At 35.7% G+C, this 7,756-nt stretch overlaps 1 pseudogene; it reads left to right on the forward strand.

Moving 5' to 3' along the window:
* Positions 1 to 251: 251 nt before the first annotated feature.
* LOC115210518 lies at positions 252 to 1,204 on the forward strand (annotated as a pseudogene).
* Positions 1,205 to 7,756: the final 6,552 nt, after the last annotated feature.

Here is a 7,756-nt window from a genome sequence, read left to right on the forward strand (position 1 = left end):
GTATATATAATCATTGAAATGTACTTCTTATCGTTTTTTATGTTTCTATACATTTCTTGAAGTATTAGGTCGCCAAGTATGAAATTTGTAGTTAGGTATATGGTAAACTCGGACAGCTGCTCATTTTGCGCCATTATTATATTTTGACAATCTTTATTTTTTGTTAGAAAGCTGTCACATCTATTTCTTTATTCTCATTTTGCTCTTTATAAAATATTTCTAAAATGTTTTTTTGCTATTTTTGTTTAGAGATGACTAAGTCGGAAATTCGTACAGTTTTGAAACATGAGTTTTTTTGTCGGACATGCAGCATCACAGACAGCTCGGAATATTAATGGAGTATTTCATTCTAATGTTATTACACAGCAGACAGTATCAAATTGGTTTGCAAAATTTAGTTCTGGTAACTTTGACCTCACAAACGAGCAACGCGGTCGATCAGAAACAAATGTGGATAATGACGAACTGAAAGCCACCGTGGAGTCAGATCCATCTTAAAGTGCCCGTGAATTATCGTTGTTGTTTGGCGTTAGCAAGCAAACAATATTGACTCACCTAGTTTAAATCGGAAAGTGAAAAAGTTGAATGAGTGGGTTCCACATGAACTCAATGAAAATCAGAAACAGTAACGTTTGGAAGCCTGCATTATGCTACTTTCTCGTCACAAAAATGAATCATTTTTGAATTGAATTGTAACATGTGATGAGAGATGGACCTAATATAACAACCGTAAACGTTCAGCACAATGGTTGGACAAAGACAAGCCACCAAAACACAGTCCAAAAAGCAAAATTCATCAAAAGAAGCTGATGGTGTATGTTTGGTGGTCTGGCGCATGTTCGATCCATTATGATTTCATTAAACCTAGCTCATCAATCACGGCCGAAGTACAAAAAAGATAAAAAAACAGCCGAGATTAGTCGATAGATCCACTCTTATTTTATTGGAAGATAACACCAGACCACACATCGCAAAAATGACATTGGCGAAATTACAAGATCTTGCCCTCACTGACTACCACTTCTTCCAGAATTTGGATAACTTTTTGATAGGAAAAAAGTTTAATTCCGACGATGCTGTAAAACAGGCTTTCCAAGATTTTATTGACTCCAGATTGTCAGGCTATTACAATTCCGGGCTGGACAAGCTAAGGCTGAAATGGTAAAAGTGCATTGACAATATGGGTGCTTACGTTCAAGAATAAAACTATTCCTTGTATTCATAAAACATTAGCAAACACGGTACATAGTTGCAAAACACACACACGCTCAGACATGCACACACAAGGAGACAGAGGTACACACACACATATACAAACACACACACACACATACATAAAAACACAAACACGGACTTGCAAACACATGAATATGCAGAATACATACACACAAATATAAACACATGCATACATATATACATATGCACACACACATACATGCATACGCACACATGCATACATACATATATACATACATAAATACATACATACATGTGTAGGCACACACACACACATACGCGCGCGCGCGCACAAACACTAACCCACACACACATGCGCACAATCAAAAAGGAACGCAGTGTGAATAACGGACAGAGTCAAAACTATTGAAAAGGTTGCAAGACGCAACGAAAATTTTAGGAAAATAAAAAAGAAATAAGTGGAGGATCTTTCCAGTTTGAACGGCAGTTTTTAACATAATTTCTAGGTAACTGAAAAATTTTTAACTTCGTATACTGGTAGAATGTGTTTATAAAACATCTTTTTCTCTTGGCTTTATTGAGAAAATTCTATAGTTTGTAAGATATTTGTTGTTTTTTCTTTAATTTCTGCAATTTCAACCAATCAGTGACGTCCATTGAGTTAAAAAGCATTCTGTGCTGTATGAATATGTCCCTCGTTTAAGAAATAGATTGGGTTTATTTACATTTCTGAAGAAAAAAAAAATACTCTTCCCCAAACCCTTACCCTAACTAACCCTAACTCGGATCTTTTCTAGTTAACTAAACACTTTTAAACTTCGTATACTGGTAGAATGTGTTTATAAAACATCATTTTCTCTTGGCTTTATTGAGAAAATTCTATAGTAACATATTTTATTGTAACATATTTCGTCTTTAATTTCTTGCATTTCGGCAATTTTAACCAATCACTAGCGTCCAGTTAGGTAAACAACATTCTGTGCCACATGAATATGTCCCTCCTTTAAGAAACAGATTGGGTTTATTTACATTTGTGAAGAAAAAAAAGATACCCTTCCCCCACCCCTAACTCTAAAATAGATTGAAATGCAATAGATCGATACTAGGGTTATAATTATGGGTGACAATTTCATACGACACCGCTAAGTTTTTTTATAGCGGTGTCGTATGAAATTGTCACCCATAATTATAACCCTAGTATCGATCTATTGCATTTCAATCTATTTTAGATTTAGGGTTAGGAGTGGGGGAAGGGTATCTTTTTTCTTCACAAATGTTTCTTAAACGAGGGACATATTCATTACGCACAGAATGTTATTTACATCAATGGAGGTAAGTGATTAAAATTGCCGAAATGCAAGAAATTTTAGACTACCTATAGAATTTTCTCAATAAATCCAAGAGAAAATGATGTTTTATAAATACATTCTACCAGTATACAAAGTTTAAATTTTTTTAGTTACCTAGAAATTATGTTACAAACTGCCGTTCAAAAGGAAAAGATCCCCTAACTGTAACCCTAACCCTAAAACAGATTGAAAAGCAATAGATCGATACTAGGGTCATAATTATGGGTGACAATTTCATATGACACCGCTAGAAAAAACTGCCGTTCAAACCGAAAAGATCCAATGACTCTCTCCAGACACAAACTTTTTTTTCTTTTCTACAAATTTTATACTTTAATAAATGCTTTCCCTTTTGTTGGAATTCAGACAATATGTACATTGAGTAATAAAGAGTCTTGTGTTCTGTTATTCTATTATTAATGTTAAGGTTGATTTATATTCATTTTCAAGCTTTAAAGTTATTCTAAAAACCAGGAAAATAATTTAAACACACAGAAATTACCATTGTGGGGGACATAGATGTTTTGACACCGTTTTTCGATTGAATATATTTTGTTTACTTAAAAGTTGGAATTTTGGAAAACAATTTTTTTTTACAACCGTGATTTTCGTTTTTGTTTACGTGAAATTATAAAAAAATATTTGTAAAATTTGGCTGTTATTTCTAACACGTGGGGAGACCTAGGCTTAACATTGTGCTAATTGAAACTCACCTAAAAAAGATTCTGGGGTCGATACATTCGACTAAAAATTCTTCAGTGTAGTACCCCAGCATGGCCGCAGTCCAGTGACTGAAACCAGTAAAAAGATTGTTAGAAAGAAAAAAAAAACAAGAATAACCAAAAAATATATATAACCGAGGATTGGTCGTAAAAAAAATTTCTAGAGATTTGGCTGTTATTTCTAGCATGTCGAGAGACCCTCTAAGCTTAACTTCATTCGCTGGTTGAAAATCATCTAAAATAAAAAAACTGGGGTCGATACAATCGACTAAAAATTCCTCAAGATGGTGGCCCAGCATGGTCGCAGTCTAATGACTGCAACAGGTAAAAAGAAAAGCAAGAATTAATTATATCACAGAAGTTATTTTGATCAAGCTTTAAAAAATTCTGGGTTCCATATAGCCATCTAAAAATTCTTCAGGGTGTTGCCCCAGCATGGCCGGCTGCAGTCTAATAACTGCAACAAGTAATAAAAAAATTCTGGAGTCGATATATTCAACTAAAAATTCTAAATACGAAAGCATAACCGAAAATTATAACCGCGGGGCTTTTGTCCTCGGAAACTTTTGTCCAGATCTCCATATGTGTGTGTGTGTGTGAAATGGGTGAGTATGTATGTGTGCTCATCCACAAACTTTGTTTTCACATTAAATTCTGATATAATCATAATGTATATCATCTGAAAGCATTTGTAGAAAATTTCATTGAAAAATAACCTCCTGTCAGAAAGTTATAAGGAAGTAATGTCTGTTTGTGTAAATTATCCGAAATGTCTCTCTTCCCCAATTTGAAAACTTTTTCACAACAAATTCCGATGTAATCGAAGTCTACACCATTTGAAATGTATTTAAAAAATATCCGTTTTTATAAAAGTTATGAGGAAACAAAGTCGATCGGGAATACTTGTGTAGAGATGACGGTATTTAGTTCTGCTTCTAAGATGTCTGCCAACTACCATCTCTTGCTTATATTCTATTTTTACATGACTTAGTGATAGAGAGGGTGGCATCTATGAGCCTTTTTCAGAGCTTTCGTGACTGGTGGGATAAAGGTAAAAATTTATCCCCAGATGGGAGACTTGATATGAATTTTTATAACAGAGTGAACACCGTTAAAGGCAGCCAAGAGCCAGTGGTGGGTTTAAATTGGGCGATGGATTAAGACTACTACCCAAGATCAAGGAAGATTATCTCCGGAGAGCTTCCACCGGTATGTAAATACACTTACACACACACATACAGAAATAGTTACACATGCACAAAGCCGTACATTTATTCATAAACACTAAAACAATATATTTCTCCTTCTCTCTCTGTCTCTTTCACTCTTTTTCTCTCTCTCTCTCTCTCTCTCTCTCTCTCTCACTTTCTCTCTCTCTCTCTCTCTCTCTCTCTCGCTCTCTCTCTACACACACAAACACACACACATGCATCAACACGGAAACTCTCTCTAATACACATATATGTACAAGCATTCATATACATAAACATCGAGATACAGTATCTCCCTATCTCTCTGCTCCTACTTTCTCTCCCTCCCCCCTTCTCTCTCTCTTTTTCTGCCTACCTATCTATTGCCCTCTCTGTCTCGCCTTCACACTCACACATGAACACACACACACACACACATGAACAGACGTGTACACACATACACACACATACATATGTGCACCATATTTGCCACGAAAGTAAACACACATATACAAACGTACACAGGCACGCACACACAAGCAAACACACACAGACACAGGTTTACTAAAAACTATTATTGATTGTATATCATCAACGATGTACAAGTATCAGCCCCAATGTTTACGTTTTCCATCATGATTTATAGTAGCGTGAGATATGAGATTATATATTTCACTGATCTTTTTCACTGAAAATTTATCTCCACATTTAGAGGTCACAGGTTAAATGTTAATCTGTGACCGACTCTTCCTTTCTTCCCTTCTCTTTTCTTTCTTTTCTTTCTTCCATAATCGCTGCAGACGATCGTCGGTTTGCCATATTAGACTTTGAGAGATAACCGACGACGACGACGACGACTGCCACAGCTCTTTTCTCTGAATTGTTATTACTGTTGTTGCTGTTGCTGTTTAGCAGCAGGTCGACCTTGATTGAGCCAACCTGTTATCAAAGGCGTTCCAACCGTGACTATTCCGTTTTATCACCACCATTGGCCATCGGCTACTTTTAGCGGAGTCCACTGTCTACAAACATTCGGTTTCCAGTCTGATAACTTCCTTTTATTCCACCAGTCAAGGCAGCTCCGAAAAAGATTTTGGATCTATAGGGCTGCTTTAGCCAACATAACATTTTTTTTTTTTAGTTGATGGACTATATTTAGAGGTAAATTTGGCTGCTATTTCTAAAACATTCAACAACCGCATAAAGCCTTCTTTGGTGGCTTGTCTCAGCATTCTGGTACTGGAAGAAGAACTGTGTCTATTATTTCCCAAGTTGAATTATTACTATTCTTATTGTAGCCCCCAATCACTCATTTTCGAGTTGTAGGGCCATATTAAGCTACATCTTCTACTATGTCTTTCTCTTTTTTTTAATGATATGTTAATTCGAGGGAGATTTTGCTGCTATACTTAAGAAATTCAAAGTGCACCAGAGGCTGCTACGTTAGGTTGTTATTTATCAAAGGCATTTCAAATGTGATTATCTCTTCTTTTAGAGGTACAGAGAAATAAATTATTTTGTATGTCCTTTCCTTATTCAAGATGGTAGGGAGTGATTTTAGGGAAATTTAGCTACTATATCTAGCATATCTGCATTATAAACATGAATGGAAGCAAAATCACTAGCTGCATTAGCTAGAAGACCACGTGCCTTGTCATACAATTACCCTATATCACCCTCAAAGACCACAAGGAAAATTTTCAGTTCAACCTCAAATGTGCATTAATAAACAACTCCAAAAATAAAATGGATTTCATAATCGAATTAATACTCGTAATTTATAAATCTTATAATTAGAAACATCACCGGATTAGCTGAAAAGAAATGAAGTCGCTTTACACTATATTAAAGGAACACAAGTACAATTAACCACTCAAAGGTGGAAAATCTTCAACTCAACAAACGGTGAAACTGGAATACAGCAAACATATGTTGGATTCTATAAATGATACACACAAAAAATACGATGGAAATTCAGCATTGCTTTACTCAAATTGTTTGATAATATAGAATAAAAGTCCAACAGCGCAGTTATCCAGTTGCATGTTTTAGAATAACTAGCAGATCTACCCATCTACGATAGAAGCATAGAATGAGGGAGGGATGTCATAACAGTAGTATGTATTGAGAAATGTGAAAATGAACTTGATTGATTGCTGGGTGATGTCTTTGAGATATCATATTATTGTTGGTGATATAGCATTCTGTTGCAGCCTATATGACGTATTTGCGACTAAGTGACATGTCATGATGATTCACTCCCGAACTGAAATAGGCTCCCAGCCTCTGTATCATGAATGGTTATGTGGTCCTCTTCTAACGAAATCCAGAGCTTCCTTCGACCACTACATAAAAAGTATTAAGAAAAAATGTTATTTAGATATACTTAGATTTTATCTTATACTTTCAAAGTTCACAAATTTCCTTATTTGAATTATGAATCATATTCCTTTCGATAATATCAGTATAATTACAAAACTTCTTTGCAGACGATATTTTCTGTTAGGTCGACTCTAATTTTCAAATTCGCTGGAGTCCGTTGCTCTACTCTTAGCGACGTATAACTGGCCATGTGTAAACATCGGAGTGTGTAAAAATACACCTACGCGATGTAAAGTCTGGCCTTGTGCCTTGTTTGTTGTAAATGTGCGAGCGGAATCTTTAGAGTTGCAAAAAAATCAAACTAAGACTTACCTCTCACACTTCTGTGCAAATAATGTCTGGATGTTCTGGTAACATGGGTTATTTTGCTTGGCAAAACTGAGATGTAAACAACAGGCGCTTCGATTAGCCGTTTCGAATACTACTCGAAACTGACACGCTTCAATAACCGCTAAATAATCACACACTATATACTAACACACTTTTTCCATTTTATTTTCGCTATCAACCGTCCCCGCGACCCCTTCGTATCTACGATGGGGGTCACGAACTAAATGATGAAAATCCAGACTAATTCGTGGTCGGTGATTTTTTAATAAAAATGTGGAGGTGGTTTATCAATTTAAAAATCAATATCCACAAAATAATCATACTTTCTGACGACCGTCTTTGTAATCCTGAAAATGTAACCATTGGTCCAGCCGTCTGGCCGTAAAGAAGGAACAAAGAGGCGGATATAACGCCTGTTAAAGTAAGATAGCAAATCGGTACATCTACGACGGGAAATAAAGGGATAGTATCGCAAATCTAAACCCTCTCAATTCGCGAACTATACGAGGGTGGGGGAATCCAGAGTTAATCCACGTCGCCGGAATTTTAACAAAAAGAAAAAGTCGAAGGTAATTTATTAATACAA

This window comes from Octopus sinensis, linkage group LG4 (genome assembly GCF_006345805.1).
Source record: "Octopus sinensis linkage group LG4, ASM634580v1, whole genome shotgun sequence".
NCBI classification, from domain to species: Eukaryota; Metazoa; Mollusca; class Cephalopoda; order Octopoda; family Octopodidae; genus Octopus; species Octopus sinensis.